Below are 24,680 nucleotides of genomic sequence, written 5' to 3'. Positions count from 1 at the left end.
CATATTTCCAGCTGCACGGGCAAGGCTGCGACCAACCCAGTCTGTCTGCGTGGGGTACATGGCTCACAGACCTAAATTCCAAGTGCTTCCAGTTGACTGTACAAAATGTAAACAAACCTCAAAATTGATAGGCTAATCAACTAATAATGAAGCTGGGCATATATATTTAACCAATAACTCTCTATTCATATATTGTTTTCAATTTATAAAGGACCTTCTGACTAGTGCTCAAGAAATTTTACAAAATGGTTACTTTATAACAATACAAGAAAACAAAAAATAAATAAACAAACAGTTACATATGTATAATAAGATATAAATGGAAATATAATGGATACACAAGTACAAAGGTTTATATAAACCAGAATTAATAAACCAAATGTACTCAATCAGGTAACTCATCTCATCAAGTGCATACAGGCAGACATCAGAAAAAGCAAGTTTATTAAAATGAGTGGTATGTACCCAGGGAGGAAGAAGATCCGTCATTATAGGGAAGCATTGCTAATTCGGTCACATGGATACAGCAGTGTGGTCATCGTTCAGCACCACCGCACAGCATTTCCTCCAATTCTATTTAACCTCATAAAAAAAAGTAACTGGCTGGTACGGGGGTCGAACCCGCGACCTTGGCGTTATTAGCACCACGCTCTAACCAACTGAGCTAACCGGCCATAATGAACACTGAGAAAAATCTGTATAATGTAAATCCAATCCATCGGTATTTCACTGTTGCATCTTATCGTCTGTTACCAAAACTAAATTGTAGGATCGGGCAACATATACTCTTGCAACTGCAGCTGCGGCTGGCCGCGCAGTTGCATCGAGGGACTCGTTTTTGTTTATGGTTCCCTAAGGTTTGTGCGTGTTGCAAAGCAATTCAACGCCAGAACAATAGGTGGAGTACCGTTTTTTTTTGCCTACACCATGACGTCTTTGTGTGTGGAAGTCGTTAGTTGTTTAGTTATTTACCTGGGGCGCGAATGGACACTATGAAGGGGAGATTTTTCCGTTGCAATGCCTTCCTTTATAGACAAAAATTATCATACACCCCCATTGCACTCAACAACAACACGCAAACAAATAAATATTGTATTGTTAGTCTATTAAGTATTGTATTTGATTACTTAGCCTGTTGTTAACCTTTCCTGCTAATCGTAGTCTGAGATTACAGGGGAGACTTTTGTTTACTGCTCCAGAGCCGAAGTGATCTATTTTCTTAACTCCGGGGTTATCTCCCTTTCCCTTCTGTCTGCGGTTGATGAGCAAATTAATGGCAACTTGATTTGGCCCGAGGATTTATTCTCCACACTGGTTGCACAGAGTTCAACATTACAGTAACATAACTTTGCTCAGGTCGCTACATCTGATCTATCGTTCTCTCTCTCTCGCTCGCTCACTCACTCTCTCAAATTCAAATTCAAAAGAAGCTTTATTGGCATGACCATAACCTTCTTCAGTATTGCCGAAGCATTTGGTTTGAACTAGTTCATGAGGTGTGAACTTGCACAACACTGCCTGGAACCATAGTGCAAAAGTCTCCCTATCCGACATTTCGACATTTCTTTGTTCTGAGTAACATGTCGGCGCTAACTTCATTTCAAGAAGGGCAATAATTGGAAAAGCATGTGGAATGTAGAATAATGTGTAGAGTTTAACGTGACGTTAAAAGTCCTTACAATTTCAGCTAGAACCCGAACGCTGAAGCGATTTCGACTGAAGGAGTTTGATATGGTTCACTCGAAGAACCACTCCGTACTCATAATGGTATCTGATACTGATCTTGTTTTTTTTTAATCACGTGGTTCACTCGAAGAACCACTCCTCGTTCGTATAGTGGTGAGTATCCCCGCCTGTCAGCGGGGGCCCAGCCGTGTATTGCTGTAACAGATTACCGGCCAATTGGATTGAAGCATTTTTCTGGGTCCGTGCATTTAATTATTTATTTTAGATTCCCCAAGATAGAGGGTTCGTATCCCCATTGAGGTGTTATCGAATGTGAAATATATGAGTAGAAAGCATTGGAAATACTTGGAGATTAAAAAATAATTACAACTTTCTATGTAAAATTAGTTTTTTTTGAGTTTATATCAAATTTATAGTAATGCTACTACTTTGAACATAGTACAATTACTACTCCATCAGATTGTCAGTATCTTTGTAGAAATGTACTAATGTTTTTTTAGTTTTTCCCTTGTTTGTCAAGTGTGTTTATCATTAATATCCCCTGTACTGCTCAAATAAACTGAACCAGCAGACTTGGATTCATTCTTATGACACAGAACCTATTGTTGTAGATGGTATAATTAAGATGAGAAAAAGCTATATTGTTTTCATTTAAGCAGGACTAAAAGGCAGTGTGTAATATTTCAAAATAAGTTCCATTTTTATTAGTCATCATAGTTTTATTGACAACATCTGAAATAATTTATACTTGTCTCAGTATTTACACAAATGGAATAGCGTGGACTGTAATTAAAGATACATGTTTGAGAAATAATATGGATAATTTAAGGCCAACAATTAAATATAACTGCTTACAATGACAAAGGAAAATGACAAACAAACAGCTATTAACAATGACAAGTGTAACATACAAATGTAAAAGTGTGGATTGTAATCATAAAGATAAGCATTTCAGAAATGATATGGAACATTTAAGGCCAGCATTCAAATATAACTTTTCACAATGACTAAATGACGCACTATTGAGACTTGGGCTGTCCACAGCCAAGACAGGTCTTTGTCCGTCTTCTCTTCACTTTTTTTCTTGTGCACTGCTAAACTCTTCACATCTGGTTAGGCTGGAGCAATGGGAAAATAAAATAAACCAGTTATTATTCTTATGTCACTGAAATGAACACATTTGATTAGCAGGTAGGTAGGCACTCACAGACACACGCAGGCAGGCAGGCAGGCAGGCACGCAGAGACGCAGGCGGGCAGGCACACACAGACGTACGCACACAGGCACGCACACACAGACGTACGCACGCAGGCGGTCACACACAGACGTACGCACACAGGCAGGCACACACAGACGCACGCACGAACGCACAGACGCACGCACGAACGCACAGACAGACGCACGCACGCACACACAGACGTACGCACACAGGCACGCACACACAGACGTACGCACGCAGGCAGTCACACACAGACGTACGCACACAGGCAGGCACACACAGATGTACGCACGCACACGCACAGACACAGGCAGGCACACACAGACGCATGCACGCACCCACACACCCACACACACGTACGTACGCAGGCAGACACGCACAGACACAGGCAGGCAGGCACACACAGACGCACGCACGCACCCACGCACAGACGCACACACAGACGTACGCACGCAGGCAGGCACACACAGACGTACGCACCCACACACAGACGCAAGCACGCACGCACACACAGACGCACACACAGACACAGGCAGGCAGGCAGGCACACACAGACTAATGCACACACACACAGACGCATGCACGTACGCACACACAGACGCACACATGAACACACAGAGGTACGCACGCAGGCAGGCACGCAGACACAGGCAGGCAGGCACACACACACACAGACGCACGCACGCACGCACGCACCCACGCACAGACGCACACACAGACGTACGCACGCAGGCAGGCACACACAGACTAATGCGCGCACACACAGACGCATGCACGCACAGACGCACGCACACACAGACGTACGCACGCAGGCAGGCACGCATAGACACAGGCAGGCAGGCAGGCACACAGAGACTAATGCACGCACACACAGACGTACGCACGCAGGCAGGCACGCACAGACACAGGCAGGCACACAGACGTCTGTGTGTGCGTGCGTGCGTGCGTCTGTGTGTGCGTGCGTGCGTACGTCTGTGTGTGCGTGCGTTAGTCTCTGTGTGCCTGCCTGCCTGCCTCTGACTGTGTGTGCGTCTGTGTGTGCGTGCGTCTGTGTGTGCGCACGCATGCACACACAGAGGTACGCACGCACACACAGAGGTACGCACGCAGGCAGGCACACACAAACACAGGCAGGCAGGCACGCACGCACACACAGACGTACGCACGCACGCACACACAGAGGTACGCACGCTGGCAGGCACGCACAGACGCACGCACGCGCACACACACACACACACACACAAACGTACGCACGCAGGCAGGCACACACAGACGCACGCACGCACACACACACACACACACACACACACACACACACAGACGTACGCACGCAGGCAGGCACACACAGACGCACGCACACACACACAGACGTACGCACGCAGGCACGCACACAAAGACGTACGCACGCAGGCAGGCAGGCAGGCAGGCAGGCAGGCACGCACAGACAGGCAGGCAGGCACGCACACACAGACGTACGCACGCACGCAGGCAGGCAGGCAGGCACGCACAGACACAGGCAGGCAGGCACAGACACAGGCGCAGGCAGGCAGGCACAGACGCACGTACGCATGTTGTAACATTACAGTATGATGCAAAAATGTACGTCCAAAACTTTATGTTAACTTACCAATTGCTGCTGGAGGTTCCTGGTGGTCGTCTGGCGACATCTCCTGCTTTAGCAGTGGACCAGCAGAGAGCGGCTGGCCAACGGATTCTTGGAGGCAGACTTCAACTCAGCCATTACAACTGGATCAAACACAGCAGGGAGGATGACACCTGGCTGCTTAAGGTCCACCAGCCGTTGGTAGTTCCACTGTGCTGCCCCGGTCAGCCCTGGGCCTGAAACAATTCAGTGGCCATCCACTCTCTTCTTGTGCACTGTAATATTACTTTGGTAAAAAGAAAAAAGAGAGATGTATCAATCCCTTAGTAGTCAAGCTGTTAGTTAGTGCAATGTATTAAGCCAATAGCTGTAGTCTCTTACCAAGCCAGCGATTCTGACGAGTTATCAACACATTACAAGTCAGATCCATGGTGTAAAGATGAGTTAACATCACAACATTAAAACCGTACACATAAATATAAAATACAATCATGTTCATTCATTATATTACGTCATTTCAACACGTCGTAGCATCAGTCTCTTAGCAACAAGTGATGCTGAGGTATAGCTAGTTAAAATTAGTGTCAGTACCGCGCTGACAACATATGATCATGTAACAGCATGAAAATCACACACAATACAAACAAACGTTATTATGTTAATTCATTCTTTGGCACATAATTACCCCCAAACGTGTCTGATGTGAGAGAGTAAAGCCTGTCAGCTCTCTAACATCAACCTAGCGAATTAGCAGCGAAAACTAATGTTACCACAAAGCAGGCAAACTTTTATGCCAAATTCTGGCAATATAACTGTAAATGTATCCTGTAGATTTACATTCAACCCAACCAATGCATCTTACCTTTGATGGATGGACACTAGCGTGAATAAATGTAGCTAATCTCCTGTCAGAAGTTTGCCTGAACTAAAAGTTTTTTCAAAGACCGCGCGTCTTTAAAAAAAACTTGGAACAGCGCCAAAAAGTCGTTGTGGCCAAAAGAATATTACATCCATAGTGGTTTAGCTCGGAACAGAGCTCGGAACAGCGCCAAAAAGTCGTAGTGGCCAAAATAATATTACATCCGTAGTGGTTTAGCACTACCATTGGAAATGCATGGGAAACCGTTAAGGTCCGTTTAGCAGAAAAATTCACGGCGGCCGGCGGGGGGAGACCGGGGTTCAATTCCCCGACGGGGAGAAAATTATTTTCCCCTCCTACCGCTATGATAAGTAAAGTTACACTTAAAACAGTATTCATTTACCTTTACAATTCTTTAACCAACTGGCTATTGTAACATAACATTAGCATTTGAATAATTGCAAATCTCTTATATAAAAATAAAACATGTGCATTTTCCCTGTCGTCAACATCTTACACATACAAAATACAAAATATTTTCTTTTCCAAAAATGTACTTTCCTCTTAAGAAGCCATGAACAGTAAGATATAATTTGCTTATAAGAAATTATGAATAGTATGAAACTGTTTTCCATGTAAGAAATCATGAACCGTAGGAACACTACTTGAAAACATAATCAGACAGTCTACTGGGTGTTCGCTTGACCCTTTGTGGCCTGGTGGGGATGGCTGTGGAGTCAAGAGTGGTGTGTGTGTCTTCATCCGTTGCGCTGGTTTCTGCGTCCTCATGCCCCTGAGTCGTCTCTTTCTCATGAAGTGTCTCTTGTCCCGGTTCGTTCCCTCTGTGTTTCTTAACGAAGGGGGTGTTTCTAGCGTATCGGGCTCCTGTTGGCCATTCCACTTAGACTTGACTTCCTGTCTTGCTGATGGTTTTGTGTGTGTGAGTGTGTGTTGCATTGAATGTTGGGAACTTGTCAGTTTTGTCTTGCTTCAGGAGAACAGTGTCACCGACAGCGACTTTTGACAGCTGTGCTCCTCTTCGCGCATATGCCTACATGTCCGCAAACACGCACACACACACACACACACAAAGATTCGCTCTGTGTCACGATCTAACCTAGCTGGCTGCTATCCCATATCCTGGCCCGATGCCCTTCTCTGGTTCCTGGGCCTCTCTCACAGCTCGCCCCCTCTCCTCAGCCGGCCGGAGGCCCTTCTCTGACAACAGGGTTCAATCTATTCGTGTTGAACTGGCACTTTTCTGGATAAAGTGTTAGTCCGGTCTCTCTGAGCTTTGCCATGACCGCATGCAGCCGTCTGTCATGTGTCTCTTGGTCACGTGCAGGTGTGAGCAATTCGATTTAGGTTAGGGTTTTGATTCACTGTGTTTGCTTTTGCTGTGCATGGCATGGCTGTCATCTGCTCCTCAATGCTTTCTCTAGTGCACTGGCTAGTGTCAGTCTGCAGCCCTCTTCTAGTAGCTTTCTGCGTACGTATTCTGATGTCCTTGTACTCAAAATTACGTCCCTTGAGAAAGTCATGGTAACAAATAGGACAAAATGCAACGAGTTGTACTACACAGGCATAACATTTCCTGGGAGGGTGAAAGCTTAGGTTTACTTCTTAGTTGTCCCTGGGGTATTTGGGGCACATTTCATTTGATAACATTACTCTTCTCTGGTAAATGTGATCAGAAAGAAGATCTGCTGTGTGACTGTGTCTGGTGGCTGCCATTACTGAAGAAGCAGGATAGATAGATAGATAGATAGATGGATACTTTATTAATCTCGAGGGAAATTTAGGATGCCTGTCAGTACTCCATTATCACCATAATCATTAATGTTAATAATTGTTAAGCCTGAAATTTGAATTTGATTTGTACATTGCTCTGGATAAAAGTGTGTGCTAAACACCTAAATCTTAACCTCAACTGAATCAATAATATTAGTTTGTGTGGTGAAAAACCTACTGTTTCAGCGCCATCTACTGGCCAATCTACACCAGAAGAATGCATGGAATTCTGCTGCAGCTGGAGCCGTCGTTCTTCAAGGTCTCAATTTTCTCTGTATGCATGCATTGGTGGTTCAGTGGTAGAATTCTCGCCTGCCACGCGGGAGGCCCGGGTTCGATTCCCGGCCAATGCAACATCCTTTTTTGGAGGGTTCATATTTGATTCCCAAGCAAATGCAGAATCCAATTTAAACCTGTCTGTTGACTGCATTGTACCAAACCATATGCTGAAGGCAACTGCTTTATAGCGTGCATATTCACTGTCTATTGTTGTTGTCATGACGTGTTCTTACAGGGGCTGTGCATCATTCAAACATTGATTGAAATATTTTACCAAGACATCAAGGCTCTTCCCCATGACAAAGTCTGCGTAGCCATCAGCTCTGCTGTTCTATATCTCCTTCCAGGTGCTCTTGGCCCGAGAGCCAAAGCCAACCAGCTGGCCGTCTTCTGATGAGGATGCCACAACACCCACTCCACTGGCCTCATAGTTGAGAAGAGACTGGAACTCTGCAAAACTGAGAGCATAATTCACAAATGACAGTAGGCTGTACTTGCTATGCCCCTCGGCCATACAGATACCTAAAGCCTCCTACCATACGGAGATTCTTGAAAAGATACATAGTGTAGCCTACATCATTATTCAAAAACCACCTTTATACTTTCCAAACTGCAGGATGTAGACTCATAGCACCTCCGCCACCTCCGGACCATAGGTCCTCCCTCATAGGCGCAGACTTGTCCTGCAGAGTGGGGTCTTCCTTAATCCATCTGGCTTCTTTAGACAGCAAATTAAATAAATAACAATTGGCCTGTTAAAAATCTTCCTGCTGTAAATCTTCTCTGATCTCTGAACTTTAGTCAAATAGTTAATACGGTCAAGGAGACAATAGTTTATCACACCTCTTTGATGCTTATACATTCTGTGAACCTGGGCAGAAGGAGTCCAGCACACGTGTGTGTGTGTGTGTGTGTGTGTGTGTGTGTGTGTGTGTGTGTGTGTGTGTGTGTGTGTGTGTGTGTGTGTGTGTGAAAAAACAGGTGGAGGGGGGCAGCAGGAGTGGAAAAGCACACTGTGTGTTTGTTTGTGTGAACGAGTGAGCGCACACAAATGTGTGTGTGTGAGAGCAAGATGGGGGGGGGGGGGGGTGTTCCTTAGATTGGAAGACTGGAGAAAACATTTGATTAATACTGTTGATTGATTCTCTTAAAGTCTATTCTGGTACTACCATAGTCCTGACAAAAGCTTACTTTTTCTCTAGTCTCTTACCAAACCAGCGTTGCTGACGAGTTATCAACACATTACAAGTCAGATCCATGGTGTAAAGATGATTTAACCTCAGGACATGAAAACCGTACACATGAATATAAAATACAAATCAAGCTCTTAGCAAGCGAGCGATGCTGAGGTATAGTTAACTTATCAACACAACATGTCAGATATTTAACGTCACAACATGAAAACTATACACATGACTATATAAAAGGATCATGTTCATTTATAATGTTGCGTGTCATTTCACCACAAATCTTCATCGTTACCAAGCGAGCGATGCTAGCCAATTGGTGACACAAAAATAGTGTCGGTACCGCGCTGACAATATGATCATATAACAACATGAAAACCACACACAATTACGAAAATATATTGTTATGTGCATTCATTCTTTAGCACGTAATTACCCCAAACTTGTCGGAGAGAGAATAGCCAGTGAGCTCTCTCACATCAACCAAGCGAACACTAATGTTACCACAAAGCAGGCTTACTTTTATGGAAATATCTGGCGATAACTGTAAAATCCTGTAGTTTTACATTTACCCAAAACGACGAATCTTACCTTTGATTAATGAACACTAGCGTGAATAAATCCAGCGAGTTGCTGGCGACTTGTCCCGTGTCCACAGAAGTTTGCCCGAAATAAAGTTTTCCAAATACCGTGAGTCTTTTTAAAAAACTCACCACAGCGCCAAAAGGTTTAAGTGGCCAAAATAATATTACATCCGTAGTGGTTTAGCACTACCATAGAGAATGAATGGGAAACGGTTTAGGGCCGTTTAGCTAAACTTTAGGATTGAAGCTTTTTTTCTGGATCCGTGCATTTCATTTTTTTTTTTTATTCCCCAAAAGACAGGGTTCGTATCCCCATTGAGGCGTTATCAAATATGAGCTATATGAGTAGAAAGCATTGAAATTACTTGGGGATTAAAAATGAATTGCAACTTTCCATCTAGAATTCGTTTTTTTGTAGCTTCTATCAAATTCATAGGATGTAAATGTTACTACTTTGAACATAATACTACTCCATCATATTGCCAGTATCTTTGTAGAAATGTACTAATGTTTTTTAGTTCTTACCTTGTCAAAGTCAAAGTGTGTTTAATTATTATTATTAAAAAAGGATGCCTGTCAGTACTCCATTATCACCATAATCATTAATGTTAATAATTGTTTTGCCTGAAATTGGAATTTTATCCGTGCATTTCATTATTTTTTTTTAGATTCCCCAAAGGACAGGGTTCGTATCCCCATTGAGGTGTTATTGAATGTGAGATATATGAGTAGAAAGTATTGAAATTACTATTGAAATTACTAAAATTAGTTTTTTTGTAGTTTCTATCAAATTTATAGGATGTAAATGTTACTACTTTGAACATGGTAAAATACTACTCCATCATATTGCCAGTATCTTTGTAGAAATGTACTAATGTCTTTTAGTTCTTACCTTGTTTGTCAAAGTGTGTTTAATTATTATTATTAAAAACTCGCCATAGCGCCAAAAGGTCGTAATGACCAAAATAGAATGACATCGGTAGTGGTTTAGCACAGAGAATGAATGGGGAATGGTTTAGGGCCGCTTCGCTAGCGAGCGGGGGACTGGGATTCAATTCCCGAACGGGGAGTACTATGTTTTAAAACCACTTTTGAAACATGAATGAACTTTTTGTTCAAATCTCTTCAATCGATCCTTGGAGCTGTGTGAAGTCCCCTCATGTTTCAATGGCTCCACCATAGTCCTCACAAAACTTCCCTCTGAGCACTGATTTACATTAAATGAAAACATACATATCAGTAGCATTAATCAGCCGTACCCACTGTAATGAACATGTGACCTGACAACATTTTATTTTTTTATTATTTATTTCTCCTTGTTAATATAGTGGTCGTTCAATTCCCTGATGGACAGACATTTCTTTTATAGACATAGCATTTTGGGTACACTGACAATTACCTTCTGCACTATTACTGTCTCCAGCAACAAGGCATGCAGAGCTTCATGATTCTGGAGCTACTCAATATATAACTAGACGTGCCGCATAGCAGTGTGTAATATGACACCCCTGGGCACGAAAGCCTAGGGTATAACGGGTAACCATCGAGCCACAAGTCCCTGGCATGCCCAGGGAAGCCCGGAGAAGGCACGATCAATCACCGGAAGAGACAATGGGGACACAACTGGCGTTAGGAGGCACTGGCACTTTTTCAGGAAGAAGTACTCCTCGTTAGTATAGTGGTGAGTATCCCCGCCTGTCACACGGGAGACCGGGGTTCAATTGTCACAATTGAACTATGTTTTAAAACCTTTTTGGAAACATGCAATGTTCAATGAACATGTGACCTGACAGAAAAGAGCAGTTTTGAGGAGTTTCACAATTCTGGAGGTACTCCGTATATTACTCCAGTAGCAGGCTATAGGTTGAGTATGGATTATGAGCGGCACGAGTTTTCTCAACGGTTTTTGGCTAATTTGACCATGAGGAACAAAACTAGGGTGCTGTCGTTTACTGTAACCGAGCGAAAATCGAGATTTTGCCACGCCCTTTTAGCACGTGTGCACGTCCGTCCAGCGCAGCTGTATCTCAGCTTCTGAAGGTCGTAGACACTTGAATTTGGTCTCAAAATGACCGGAATATGCATGTTTATATATGCACTATGAGGGTTTCTAAGCTCTAAAATCTTTACCTTTCAAGATATTCAAGAAAAACTAATTTTTTGATATTTGTGTGGGGTGCAAAAAGCTTCAAATCTTGATTTTCTTGAATATCTCGAAAAGTAAAGGTTTTAGAGCTTAGAAACCTTCATAGTGCATATGCAAGCTGAGATACAGATGCGCAGGATGCGCGCTTAAAGGGAGTGGCAAAATCTCGATGTTCGCTCGGTTACAGTAAACGACAGCACCCTAGTTTTGTTCCTCATGGTCAAATTAGCCAAAAACCGTTGAGAAAACTTGTGCCGCTCATAATCCATACTCAACCTATAGCCTGCTACTGGAGTATATATACAAATGAACACAATATATATGGATTTTTAATTAACATCAAATTACTGCATGATTGTTGAAGCTCATTTATTGCAATGAACGATTAGAATGCCATTCCAGCCATGATGTGCTTTAAACACAGGCTAATGTTAACTTTACTTATGTAAACAATTGAGACTACCTTGCTATCTAACTTGAACTTCCACTAGAGAAATAATACGGGGCTATCGGCCCGATTGAAGAAACACAAATGTTTTTTGTTCTCTCACTTGAGCTCCCGGGCCCATAGTCCGGTTTGGCTCAAAGAGAGGTAATGACAGCTAAAGTAAGTCAAGGCTAAAAAGCATGTGCCCCGTGTGAGGATCGAACTCACGACCTTCAGATTATGAGACTGACGCGCTACCTACTGCGCTAACAAGGCTACTGATAGGTGGGCCCCAGATTCCCTATTTTGATGCAATGTGGTCATGAAAAGATGTACCTTCAATAGTTCCTTCAATGATGTGTATTAGTAAACTCTGTTGAAAGAGAACATTGGCCTTGGACTCACCATTTTAACCCATAAACTCTGGCTTACCCATGGACTTAGTTCAAGGCTCATTGTTCATGGTTCAGTTCATCATACCCAGTTTCCGTAGTGTAGTGGTTATCACGTTCGCCTCACACGCGAAAGGTCCCCGGTTCGAAACCGGGCGGAAACATTATTATATTTATACACTTCATTATTTTTCATTACCACTAAAATTCTATGGAAGGTTGAGAGGTGAGGGCTGCAGTTTTAATTTAAGTTCGCTTACAGGACAACATTTCATTCTTTAAAAAGGTTTGCCTCCCCGTCGGGGAATTGAACCCCGGTCTCCCGCGTGACAGGCGGGGATACTCACCACTATACTAACGAGGAGTACTTCCTGTGGCTTAAAAAAAACTTATTTCTCCAATCCTATTGGTTGGTTTTCTGTTACAGCTGTACACAACTGGAACCCGCTGACAGGTGGGTATACTCACCACCAAAAATCAGTGTGTCAAATCCAATACTATGGAATTTCTCCACTTTTTCTCTCAGGTCACATGCCATTAAAGTGAGTTAGGCTGATTAATGCTACTGCTAGGTATGTTTTCATTTAATGTAAATCAGTGCTCAGAGGGAGGTTTTGTGAGGACTTGGACTATGGTGGAGCCTTTGAAACATGAGGGGACTTCACATAGCTCAAAGGATCCATTGAAGAGATTTGAACAAAAACATTGACATTTCAGACAGTTCATACATGTTTCAAAACTACAACCTTTTGGCGCTGTGGTGAGTTTTTAATAATAATAAATGTTATTTTGACACACTTTGACAAACAAGAGAAGAACTAAAAAACATTAGTACATTTCTGTAATGATACTGGAAATATGATGGAGTAGTATTTTACTATGTTCAAAGTAGTAGAACTTACATCCTATAACGAGAGTTGCAATTCATTTTTAATCCCCAAGTAATTTCAATGCTTTCTACTCATATATCTCACATTCAATAACACCTCAATGGGGATACGAACCCTCTCTTTTGAAGAATCTAAAATAAATTATGAAATGCACGGATCCAGAAAAAAAGCTTCAATCCTAAAGTTTAGCTAAACGGCCCTAAACCGTTTCCCATTCATTCTCTATGGTAGTGCTAAACCACTACGGATGTAATATTATTTTGGCCACTAATACCTTTTGGCGCTGTGGTGACGCACGGTCTTTAAAAAACTTTATTTCAGGCAAACTTCTGTGGACACGGGACAAGTCGCCAGCAACTCGCTAGATTTATTCACGCTAGTATTCATTAATCAAAGGTAATATACATAGTTTGGGGTAAATGTAAAACTACAGGATAAATGTACAGTTATATCGCCAGATATTTCCATAAAAGTTAGCCTGCTTTGTGGTAACATTAGTGTTCGCTGCTAATTCGCTTGGTTGATGTGGGAGAGCTGGCCGGCTTTTCTCTCTCAGACAAGTTTTGGGTAATTACGTGAATGGGCATTAATTCTTTAGCACATTTTCCTTATGTGTGCGGTTTTCATATTGTTACATGATCATATATTGTCAGCGCGGTACTGACACCAATGTTGCGTCACCGATAGGCTAGCATCACTCACTTGATAACGATGAAGATTTGTGGTGAAATGACACGCAAAATTATGAATGAACATGATCCTTTTATATAGTAATGTGTATAGTTTTCATGTCGTGACGTTAAATAGTCTTGTCAGTCCGTTTCTGACAATGTTGTGTTGATAAGTTAACTATACCTCAGCATCGCTCGCTTACTAAGAGACAGACGCTTACAGGCTTGTGGCTTGTGTTGAAATTACGTGCTAATAATGAATGAACGCGATTATTTTTTATATGTGTACGGTTTTCATGCCGTGGGGTTAAATCATATTTACACCATGGATCTGACTTGTAATGTGTTGATAACTCGTCAGCATCGCTGGTTTGGTAAGAGACTACAGCTAATGTCTTAAGGTTACTGTCTGTCTGACCAGTTATAGATTGCACTGACCAAAAGAGCTTGATTACTGAAGTATTGATACTATCTCAGACCGAACCATGAATGATTATTTTTTTTTTTTTTTTACAAATAACGTCTGGAAAAGGTAAACTTTTGTCAGGACTACAGTAGTACCACAGTAGACGTTCAGAGACTCAATTGAAGTCTGTCTACAGTATTAATCAAATGTTTTTTTCCAGTCTTTAATCTAAGTAACACTTCTCCTACTCTCTACTTTCTCCCCCCATCTTGCTCTCACACAGAAATGTGTGTGTGCTCGCTCACACACACAAACACACACTGTGCTTTTCAAATTCTGCTGCTTTTTTGCTTTCCTGCTCCTTTTACATTTGTATAAAACGTGCATTCCTATTTCATACATTTATTTTGTCTGTTATAAATAAAACTATGATAATAAATAAAAATGGAACTTTCTTTGAAATATTACACACTGCCTTGTAGTCCTGCTTAAATGAAAATAACATAACTTTTCTCATCTTAATTATACCATCTACAATAGGTTCTGTGTCATAAGAATTAATCCAAGTCTGCTGGTTCAGTTAATTTGAGCAGTACTGAGGATATTAATGATAATTAAACACACTTTGACAAACAAGGGAAAAACTAAAAAACATTAGTACATTTCTACAAAGATACTGGCCATGTGATGGAGTGGTATTATGTTCAAAGTAGTAGCATTTACATCCTATAAATTTGAATGAAAAGTTGCAATTCATTTTTAATCCCCGAGTAATTTCAATGCTTTCTACTCATATACCTCACATTCGATAACACCTCAATGGGGATACGAACCCTGTCCTTTGGGGAATCTAAAATAAATAATTAATTGCATGTGATCCAGGAAAAAAGTTTCAATCCTATTGGCTGGTTTTCCGTTACAGCAATACGCGACTGGCCCCCCACTGACAGGCGGGTATACTCATCACCAAAAATCAGTGTGTCAAATCAAATACTGTGGTTTTGTGAGGACTTGGACTACTTTGGGAGAGTTCATGCATGTTTCCAAAAAGGTTTTAAAACATAGTTCTCCCCGTCGGGGAATTGAACCCTGGTCTCCCGCGTGACAGGCGGGGATACTCACCACTATACTAACGAGGAGTACTTCCTGTGGGGAAAAAAAACACTTTTTTTTTTTTTTAAGTCTCTTGCTTTGTCAAGTCACATTTTTTTGTTTTTGAAGGGCCATCATGTCTCCTGAGCCTGTGCCCGATAGGCCCATGAGAGGCCAGAGAATGAGCAAGATGTGCCTCTTCCGTTTATTAACATCATTGTTAAATTCAATAACACATTGGTGAACACTAGCAAATGCCATGTCATGTACAATAACATTACAAAAGATGTTCTAAATTGTTAGTTTATGTTGCATTTGGGTTAACCAGAATTCTGCCAAGTAATATCTTATTAACTCACACTCAGTTTCTTGTGCATGTTCTCAATGTGTTGTGTATGGGTGGAGTAAACTCAACCAAATATGAGTAGTCATGGCAGGGGCGTCTTAATAGCACTCGAGGCCCCTGGGCTATGGACTTTTTATTTTATTTTTGGAGGCCCCCCGCCCGCTAATCGCACAATCAATTTCTCAACAGCGATATAGCCAAATAGCCCACACAAGATCATTGCCTGCGTGATTGAACCGTATACATAGCTTGCATATATCTTGTTTAAAATAAAATAACAATCTTAAAAACGAGTTGACTCGAGAACTGTGATCTTTGGCTCTCTGCCATTTATTGAATAAAACGGTACGCATGGAAATGGACAGAATGACAATCAACAAGACAACCTTCCACAAAACAACAGGTTAGGCGAAAAACACATACCGTAGGCTTACTAACGCTGCAGTTAGGCAAATTCAACATGTACGCACGACACCGAGAAATATTTCGCTGCTTACTGCACATAAAAACGTGTGAATAAAAGAGAATGATTTCATTTAATTTACTTTTTAATTTAGTTGCTAACTGCGCACATCATATGGTGTTTAATTAAATTGGCAAGTTGCCATCAAAGGAAGGAACACATTTGATTTAGGATAAGCCTAATAAGACAATCATAAACGGATCACTAGAAAGTCTTTCTCCGGGTCTTTCTAACCGCAAACTCGCTGTCAAACTTAACACAATAGCTATGGCTAGCACCTGTCACTACAGTTTAACCACTTCTACAACAGGTTTGACAACACAGCTCCAGGTGTTAATGACTGTCTAACACCTATTCCTGCATCCCCCCCATCAGCTGCTAACTGCTCTCTGCATGCCACAACCACACCACCCCACCCCTCCCCCCTGCTCTGACCACAGCCAGTGTGGCCCCACTCCCTCCAGCTTCCAGCCCTCTGCCACTCTACACAGCTGCACCCCTCCCCCAGGCGACCACACAGAGCCCCCCCCTCCCCCCCACCATCACGGCGGATCAGGTCACAGGAGAGCTGAGGAGACTGCGCCCCAGGAAAGCAGCCGGCCCCGATGGAGTCTGTCCAAGACTCCTCAAGGCATGCGCAGTGGAACTGGGTGAGCCTCTGCAGCATCTCTTCAAACTGAGCCTCCAACTAGGGAAGGTGCCTGCTCTGTGGAAAACTTCCTGCCTCATCCCCATCCCGAAGAAGCCGCACCCCAGTGAGCTGAATGACTTCAGGCCAGTCGCTCTTACATCACACATATCTAAGACCATGGAACGACTGCTGCTTCACAACCTCAGACCTCAGGTACACCATGCACTTGACCCGCTGCAGTTTGCCTACCAGGAGAAGGTGGGCGTGGAAGATGCCATCGTCTACCTAATGCACAGGGCTCACTCTTATCTGGACAAGGGGAAAGGTGCTGTGAGAATCATGTTCTTTGATTTCTCCAGTGCCTTCAACACCATCCAGCCCCTCCGACTGAGTGACAAGCTCGTGCAGATGGGTGTGAACGCCCACCTGGTATCCTGGATCACTGACTACCTGACGGAGAGACCACAGTTTGTCAGGCTGAAAGACTGCGTATCTGAGACTGTGTTGTGCAGCACCGGCGCTCCACAGGGGACTGTGCTCTCACCTGTCCTGTTTACCCTGTACACATCAGACTTCACCTACAACACGGAGTCGTGCCACATCCAGAAGTTCTCTGATGACTCTGCTGTTGTGGGATGTATCAGGGATGGACAGGAGGGTGAGTACAGGAGCCTGGTGGACAACTTTGTGCAGTGGTGTAGGCATAACCACCTGCAGCTGAACGCCACCAAGACCAAGGAGATGGTGGTGGATTTTAGGAGGTCTCAGCCTCCTCTGATACCAGTCTCCATCGGGGGTGTCAGTGTGGAGGTGGTCAAAACCTACAAGTACTTAGGAGTTCATCTGGACAGTAAACTGGACTGATCAGCCAACATAGATGCCATCTATAAGAAGGGTCAGAGCCGGCTCTACTTCCTGAGGAGGCTGAGGTCTTTCAATGTCTGCAACAAACTCCTGCGCATGTTTTACCAGTCTGTTGTTGCCAGTGTCCTTTTTTATGCTGTGGTGTGCTGGGGAGGCAGCATGAAGAAGAGGGATGCAGGGCGACTAGACAGGCTGGTGAGAAGGGCAGGAGCTGTTGTTGGCATGGAACTGGACTGCCTAACATCAGTGGCGGAGAAAAGGACATTGAGTAGGCTGCTGACCATCTTGGACAATGACCACCACCCACTACACAGTACTCTTAACGGACAGAGGAGCATTTTCAGTGGCAGACTCCTGTCACTGTCATGCTCATCGGACAGGCTGAGAAAGTCCTTTGTCCCCAGGGCAATACAACTCTACAACGCCACGCAGAAGGCGAGGGGGAGGGAGATGGACTTCTCTGCATGAGTCTACCTCAGTCTCCCCTCCTCTTCTCAGCTCTTAATTTTTCCATCCCACTGTCCATCTTTTTATCTTTTTACTCTTTTACTGGCTATACTAGCCCATTGCACAGACTGTACTATTTATATCACTTTGCACTATCCTCACACACACAAGCACAAGTACTCAATCCTTGCACTATCCACACAAGCACATGAACACTATCTCTCTGCACTCTTTGCACTACTTTCCTCGTGAACATCAACACTGACACAACCAATTTTTGCACACTGTAATAATATCTGTATAATATCTGTATACACCCCACTACCTGTGAACATGTTCTCCCTATGTGTATTGTTTTTTCTACTGTGATTCTACTGTGATTTGTGTATGTATGTTTGTGAGTTAAGTTAAGTGTATAAGCTACTTGATGACCTAAATTTCCTTCGGGATTAATAAAGTATCCATCTATCATCTACAAACATCTAGTAGCAGCTAGCGCTATAGCTAGTTCTTTCACAGGTAGTTCTAGCGGTGCAGCTAACTCTAACAGCACAATTGTAGTAGCTTTTCACATGATACTAGTGTAGAGATATCTGATTTTTGACTGGAGGGGAAATATTTACACGAAAGTCATAAGAATGAATGACGATGTACTACATTTTAGTTATAAACAGAGAAGCTTGATCCAATAGATAGGCCTACCTTGTCCTCATCAAGTCTATCCTCCACTTAATTTGGCAGTGTGTTGGTAGTGCTATCCTCTGATTGCTTTAAAAAAAAATCTAACTTTTGGCAAAGTTTTCTTTAATAATATAGCCTGTCTGATTTTCTTCCTTTTCTGAGCTCCGCTTGGATGTGAACGCTTCATTTTTTTTCACCACGGCACCGACCGGACCGGCTCAATGACTTTGTTCTCCGCGACCTCTAAAACGTTGCAAATCCCTCCACCTCCACCATCAGATGCCACTGTAGAGCAGAGTAATGACACCGCGAATACGGAAGTTTATCATCATTATTATTTTGTATTATTATTAATTGGTTGAGGCCCCGGGCTTAAGCCCAGGTAAGCCCGTGCATTAAGGCGCCATTGGTCATGGGTGTGCTCTGGGCAGAGCTGTCCAACGCTGTGTTCTACCTCATGTCTGACTTTGGCTCCAAACAGCCTTTACTGTGCAGACTTTGGTTCCAATTTCGGCTCTCTCCACAAATGTAAGACAGAGGGCTATCCTCATTTTGATTAATTTTGGCTTCATTCTAAAATGTAAGTGCACTATAAAAAATGTTTATGACTGAACTGTGACGAAACATCAATGCTAGTGTTGACTCAATGGCTCAACACGCCATCTACTGTTCAAAATCATCCTGAACCTTGCAAGGCCGAGGTTGACTTGGTGGCAACCATTTGGTATACCTCTACATCATAATATTCATTAAGTCTAGTAATCTCTTAGCATTTTTCAAAATGATGCAGAGGGTGGGGTTTGGCTCAGAACTGGGGGGTGAATTTACAGTTACAATAAGGTGACGTCTTTTAACAACACAAAGAAAGTGCACCATAACACTCCGCTCTTCATGCCACTCCTCGTTAGTATAGTGGATAGTATCCCCGCCTGTCACGCGGGAGACCGGGGTTCAATTCCCCGACGGGGAGGTCTATGCTTTTTCTTTAACTGAGATCATTTATTTTCTTTACACAAGCAGTTCAACTTGAAATATACTAATATCACAAAGGGATTTACTATACTTCAATAACTAGGGCCCTATTAAATCCATTTTATTTTTGGACAAATTCAATTTAATTTTTTGCAAAATGTTCTGTTTTCCATGTAATTTTTTTCTAGATTTAGTGTTATATATGTTAATCAAAAATGTACTCAGGAGATAGGCTACTGTGCTTTTTACACACATTTCTAATCTGTCAAGGTGATAGACCTAGTTTGTAATAGGGTAGGGAGTGTAGGGTAGCAAAGATAGTCTAACCCAAAGACTACAAATACAGTTTAATTTACTGTCCTTTTCAATTACATTTTATTATTCAATTTTAAGGGGATATTATGCCTATCTTCGGTTTCCGGGTTAGTCTGTAAGCCACTTGGTGTTATGATAGTCTACAATGTAGCCTACATTGTAAGTGTATTGGTTGTTCTAAGAACATTCCGATGCTGTCCCAATTGTCAGTTTTAGTCTCCAGTCAGTCTACTAACGATCGTATTTCCTGTTCGGTCCAATGCAGAAATGCGTCAGTTAGCCATCAGTGTGGCAAACTATTTATTTTAAGACCACTGAATGTTGTTTTATTAACTTTGGCTAGCTGAGTCTGCCAACATCTTTGACGTGCATGTGTCACTCGCACGGGACAAAATTGTCGAGGGGGCAACGATATCGAATGCATTTCTCTCCTCCTTTATTCGAAAACGTCAAATTCCACGTTTAACTGTGATTTCCCTTTTCCTTACTGATTTCCCCGATTCCGTCGGCGTTTCCCGCATTGCGGAAAACATAAAAGCCGGTAACTTATCTTTACTGTGATAACAGCTTTCCATGATATTGAGACTTTGCCAGTCATGTCAACTTATCGATATTAGTATTTTATGTAAGAAGCCTAATCTTTATTCTTTGTGTACTAACCATTTTCCGCAACACGCAATTACAAAAATACTACTATAAGACTCCACTCAAATAACAGCTCAGTTATCCATTACAGCAACATGCCAATCCTCGTTAGTATAGTGGATAGTATCCCCGCCTGTCACGCGGGAGACCGGGGTTCAATTCCCCGACGGGGAGGCTACATTTATATTTATTACAAAAAAGGTGTTTAACTAGCTAAACAATGTTTTAAATAAACTAGTTTAATGATGACTATTAAAAAAATCGTATGCAGTACTTACAGCAGGTGGCGCTCATGGGACATGTCAGCAAAATCGATGGCACCACCTCCAGCAGGCTCTGCCTTCTTCAAATAAGCTTTTCATCGAAAAGAAACATTGAAGTGATAACCAGTTCACATAATAGCACACACATTTACTGACAAAGAATATATAGGGTTTACCCAAATGCTGTTAAGAGTTGGGCTGCCAATAAAAAAAATGTGTAGGCTATTAGGCCTATACCACACGCTGAGTATGTCATTTCATTTAGGTGAAATGCACATTTACCAATCAATTTCCGAACTTTAGCGACATGGAAAACTATCAGTGATTTTAAAACATTAAAAAAACACAGCAATACGGCCTGTTGGCAGATCAAAAGGCCTCTCCATGTAGCTTGTAGCGCATGGCCAAGCGAGAACGTATGAAGGCCATTAGGCCAACCAACGGCTAGAGGCTGAGGCGACCATCCACTCCCATCAGCCCAGAAATCCGATGCAATTTAAATAATATTCCTAGTTCGAACGGGAAATCATCCGATTAACAACAACATGGTTAAACAGTCATTATCATTTCGGATGCATCAAGGAGTGTCCGCCATTTTGCCCTTGAGTAGGCTAGGCCCTCTAACAGACTCGTGGTCGCACATTGCTCAAGGATTTTTTTCTAAACCACCAATGTTTCTCGTTTACAATAATTTACATACATATATAGTGCTATCGAATTCACAAAAAGATTACGACCCCGTTATGTGCTTGACATAAACTTCACTTACCGTTCGGAGACATGTTGATTAAGCCCCCATCCTGTCTTGTTAGCCATGCTTTCCACGTTAGCCTTCTGAACTACCCACGGGAAATAGGTTTGTCTGATATATTGTTGCCTATAGGTTTGTCTGATATATTGTTGCCCATAGGTTTGTTGGATATAAGTGTTGCCTTGAGTGTAGGCCTACTTAAATCTCGAGTAAATACCTTTTGTATTAAAGGCGGTCTGATGGAAAGCCTTGCGCTCGAGACTGCGGATCTTCTCATCATGGTGACGCCAACACCCTCAAATCGCAAATTTTGCCCTTTACCTATGGTGGCCTTCAAGGTACCTCTAACTTCCTATGAATGAAAATATACGCTGGAAAAACAACCCGTTGGTAAGGTTGTCTTTGCAGAAAGGACCCTGCAATTAAAAATTGTATTCACAAACAGATGAAAGCCTGGACTAAAATCTACCCATGGACATTGGCGGTAGAGATGCGAGGGTGCTCCCACCCCACAGTATGGACAGCTTTCCTTTACGGAGCCAAACGTTTTTTTTTTTTTTTTGTAAATAAAGAATTGGTGCTTCAATGTATCTGACTTCAAACACCCTACAAATATTTGTACATTCAAGGCCCTATGAATTGCCTTATGACTTTTGCACTTTTTATTAAAGGACTTTTATTAAGGTTTCATGATTGAATTGAGCATGTGTGACAGGTGCCTCTTTGATATGAGCCATTTTTTATTGTCATAATACTACAGAAGCTTTGTAAACATCTAAATCTTTCTTTTCTTAAAAGCTGCACTTTTCTTCAAATTATTTGCATTGGGCTTCTTAGTAGCTCAGTCCAATCAGGACTGCTGCTGTGTTGGACAGCGCTATCCAGGGTGGGGCACCACGAAAGAAGTGATAACGGTGCAAGGGGTAAAGTGGTCTATGATGTGCAACAGGTAGTAGTTCATGCCACATGAGACCCCAGAAAATAGTTCCTGTGTCCTTGATTATACATAATTTGTTATAATAACATGTTGTTATTATTATTAATAATATTTGGAACATATTAGCATGATTTGGCATAAAATGTAGGCAGCAAGGAAACCAGGCAGACCCCTCCATGCGATATTTTTGGACCTCACTAATGCCTTTGGATTGGTGACACACAGTCTGTTGTGAAAGGCATTCAGTTATTTTCAGGCCCCGGAGAAGATTTCAGTGTTTGTGAAAGCCTATTTCGAGGATATTCCATGGTGCCTACAAAGTAACTACACCACATCCTGGCAGCATTTGGATAGTGCCATCATGGCTGGATGCACCATTTCACGTTTGCCTTTCACCGTGACAATGGAGGTAATTATAAATGGGCATCTAAATGGGTTGTTAGTGGTGAGAGGCTGCAGAACGGCACCCCGTTACCTCCTATCCGAGCTTACATGGATGACACGATTACGCTTATAACACCTGCTCCATGTAGGTCTACCCGTTGGCTGTAAGCCAAGTTGAATAACAAAATGGGCAATGATCAGTAAGGGTAAAACTGGTCGAAGAGAGATTTTACATTGCTGATATAGGTGATTCCTGTTATTGTAGAGAAACTGGTTAAGAGTTAAGGGAGATGGTACAGTTCCACGTTGAGTGACCGAGGACAGGTTGCAGAGCTTTGAGAATGAATTGTTAATTAATCAACCATAGGCTATGAATACCATTGACTGTACCAAGACCGTCATGCCTGGTAAATTAAAATTCTGATGCTTGCAGTTTGGGCTTTTGCCACACATACGATGGCTTTTAACTGTGTAGGCCTACGAAGTTGCTATAGAGGTGGAGTAATTTGAGAGAATCACGAATAAGGCAGTTAGGACATGGCTTGGGGTGCCATGGTGTGTTAGTAGGCCTACTGTAGCATTGTAAGGAAGAGGTGCAAAAACAAGCCTAGAGATACCTTTGTCCATCACTGCTCCAAAGGTAACAGTAGGGAATAATTGCAATCCACAAGAAGCGGTTCAACATGCACAAGGTGCAATATAGGGATATCATTGGGCAGGTTTAGGTTTGGAAAAAATGGGGTGAGGCTACAATGTCGGAGAGGAGGCAGATGGTAACCAGCTTTGTTCAAGAGCAAGAAGAAGAAACTAAACGAGTCGCTGCAGCTTCTCTAGTAAATCAAGTGCAGTGGATGAACTGATATAATGTTAAGAAGAGGAAGTTCAGATGGAGAGAACTGTGGGCTATGGATGCTAACCGTATTAAGTTCATTTTTGGAACCACTTATGTCTTAAATTATGTTTGTGAGCTCATCAAAACAAATTCTGTCTGGTTGTAAAACCAGCTTGACCAAGGTTCGCATTGATGCAAGATATAACTGCAAATGGCTTGCAGGTTGAAAACCACTCAAAACCACATTTCTGGCATGAATGCAAAAAGTAAAAATACCCATTTTTCTCAGATCCAACAGGTAGACACAGGTGGTCATGGACTCTGAATGTGAACATATCTCACTGGAAGTATACAACAAGATAGTTTCAATAATATTTCACTCTATGCGCAGAATTATATTTATTTATATTTTACTGTATACCTTACAGTACCTTTCTGTAACAATTAGTAATCCCTGTGTGACTTCAATGACAAATGGCTTTAGTTTAGTGGATGATGGAGATAATTTGCATATACTGTTAATTACTTAAGAATGTATGAATCATGTGCTTATGAAATGGCTTTTCTGTGCGTGTGTGTAACTTAGAATATGAGGTGCCACTTAGTCTGCATATGTACAAGAGCATGTTTAGACCAGAAGTGATAAGAAGGTTCGAACTGTGCTTCTTCCGACCTTGCAAAACTTCCATCCTTGCCTCGGACGTGAGAAATCCACCACGTGATTATCCCTGCTGAACGCTCAACTTCTGTCTATATAAACCTTGTGCGATGTGTTTATCATTGCTTCACTTTCAGCCTTGTGCTGGGAGTGAGCCCGATTGCAATTGTTGTTTGTCTAACAAATATACTTATATGCAGCTCCGGAGTCCTGAAGTAACTAGGGTGAATTTTCACCTATCAGTGGACTTTGTCTGAAA

The 24,680-nt window shown here is 42.3% G+C and overlaps 1 long non-coding RNA gene and 8 other non-coding genes across 10 annotated transcripts; 4 read left to right on the top strand and 5 right to left on the bottom strand.

Moving 5' to 3' along the window:
• Window positions 1-600: 600 nt before the first annotated feature.
• Window positions 601-674, bottom strand: trnai-aau. The gene has a single exon. It is a non-coding gene; the product is annotated as a tRNA-Ile (tRNA).
• Window positions 675-2,201: 1,527 nt separating this feature from the next.
• LOC116222016 lies at window positions 2,202-22,727 on the bottom strand. 2 transcript variants are annotated; one of them, XR_004164395.2, is made up of 6 exons: window positions 21,828-22,727; window positions 21,629-21,698; window positions 20,875-20,950; window positions 7,712-8,155; window positions 4,533-4,794; window positions 2,202-2,804 (listed from the first exon to the last, which is right to left on the bottom strand). It is a non-coding gene; the product is annotated as an uncharacterized LOC116222016 (long non-coding RNA). The 2 variants fall into 2 exon arrangements; XR_004164394.2 differs by having other exon boundaries at window positions 21,629-22,727.
• Window positions 7,441-7,511, top strand: trnag-gcc. The gene has a single exon. It is a non-coding gene; the product is annotated as a tRNA-Gly (tRNA).
• Window positions 11,985-12,057, bottom strand: trnam-cau. The gene has a single exon. It is a non-coding gene; the product is annotated as a tRNA-Met (tRNA).
• trnav-cac lies at window positions 12,265-12,337 on the top strand. Its single transcript has one exon. It is a non-coding gene; the product is annotated as a tRNA-Val (tRNA).
• trnad-guc lies at window positions 12,466-12,537 on the bottom strand. The gene has a single exon. It is a non-coding gene; the product is annotated as a tRNA-Asp (tRNA).
• Window positions 15,208-15,279, bottom strand: trnad-guc. Its single transcript has one exon. It is a non-coding gene; the product is annotated as a tRNA-Asp (tRNA).
• Window positions 19,563-19,634, top strand: trnad-guc. The gene has a single exon. It is a non-coding gene; the product is annotated as a tRNA-Asp (tRNA).
• On the top strand, window positions 20,699-20,770 carry trnad-guc. Its single transcript has one exon. It is a non-coding gene; the product is annotated as a tRNA-Asp (tRNA).
• Window positions 22,728-24,680: the final 1,953 nt, after the last annotated feature.

This window comes from Clupea harengus, chromosome 10 (assembly GCF_900700415.2).
Source record: "Clupea harengus chromosome 10, Ch_v2.0.2, whole genome shotgun sequence".
NCBI classification, from domain to species: Eukaryota; Metazoa; Chordata; class Actinopteri; order Clupeiformes; family Clupeidae; genus Clupea; species Clupea harengus.
Note: the sequence above shows the minus strand (reverse complement) of the source record. Positions and strands in the feature narration are given on the sequence as shown.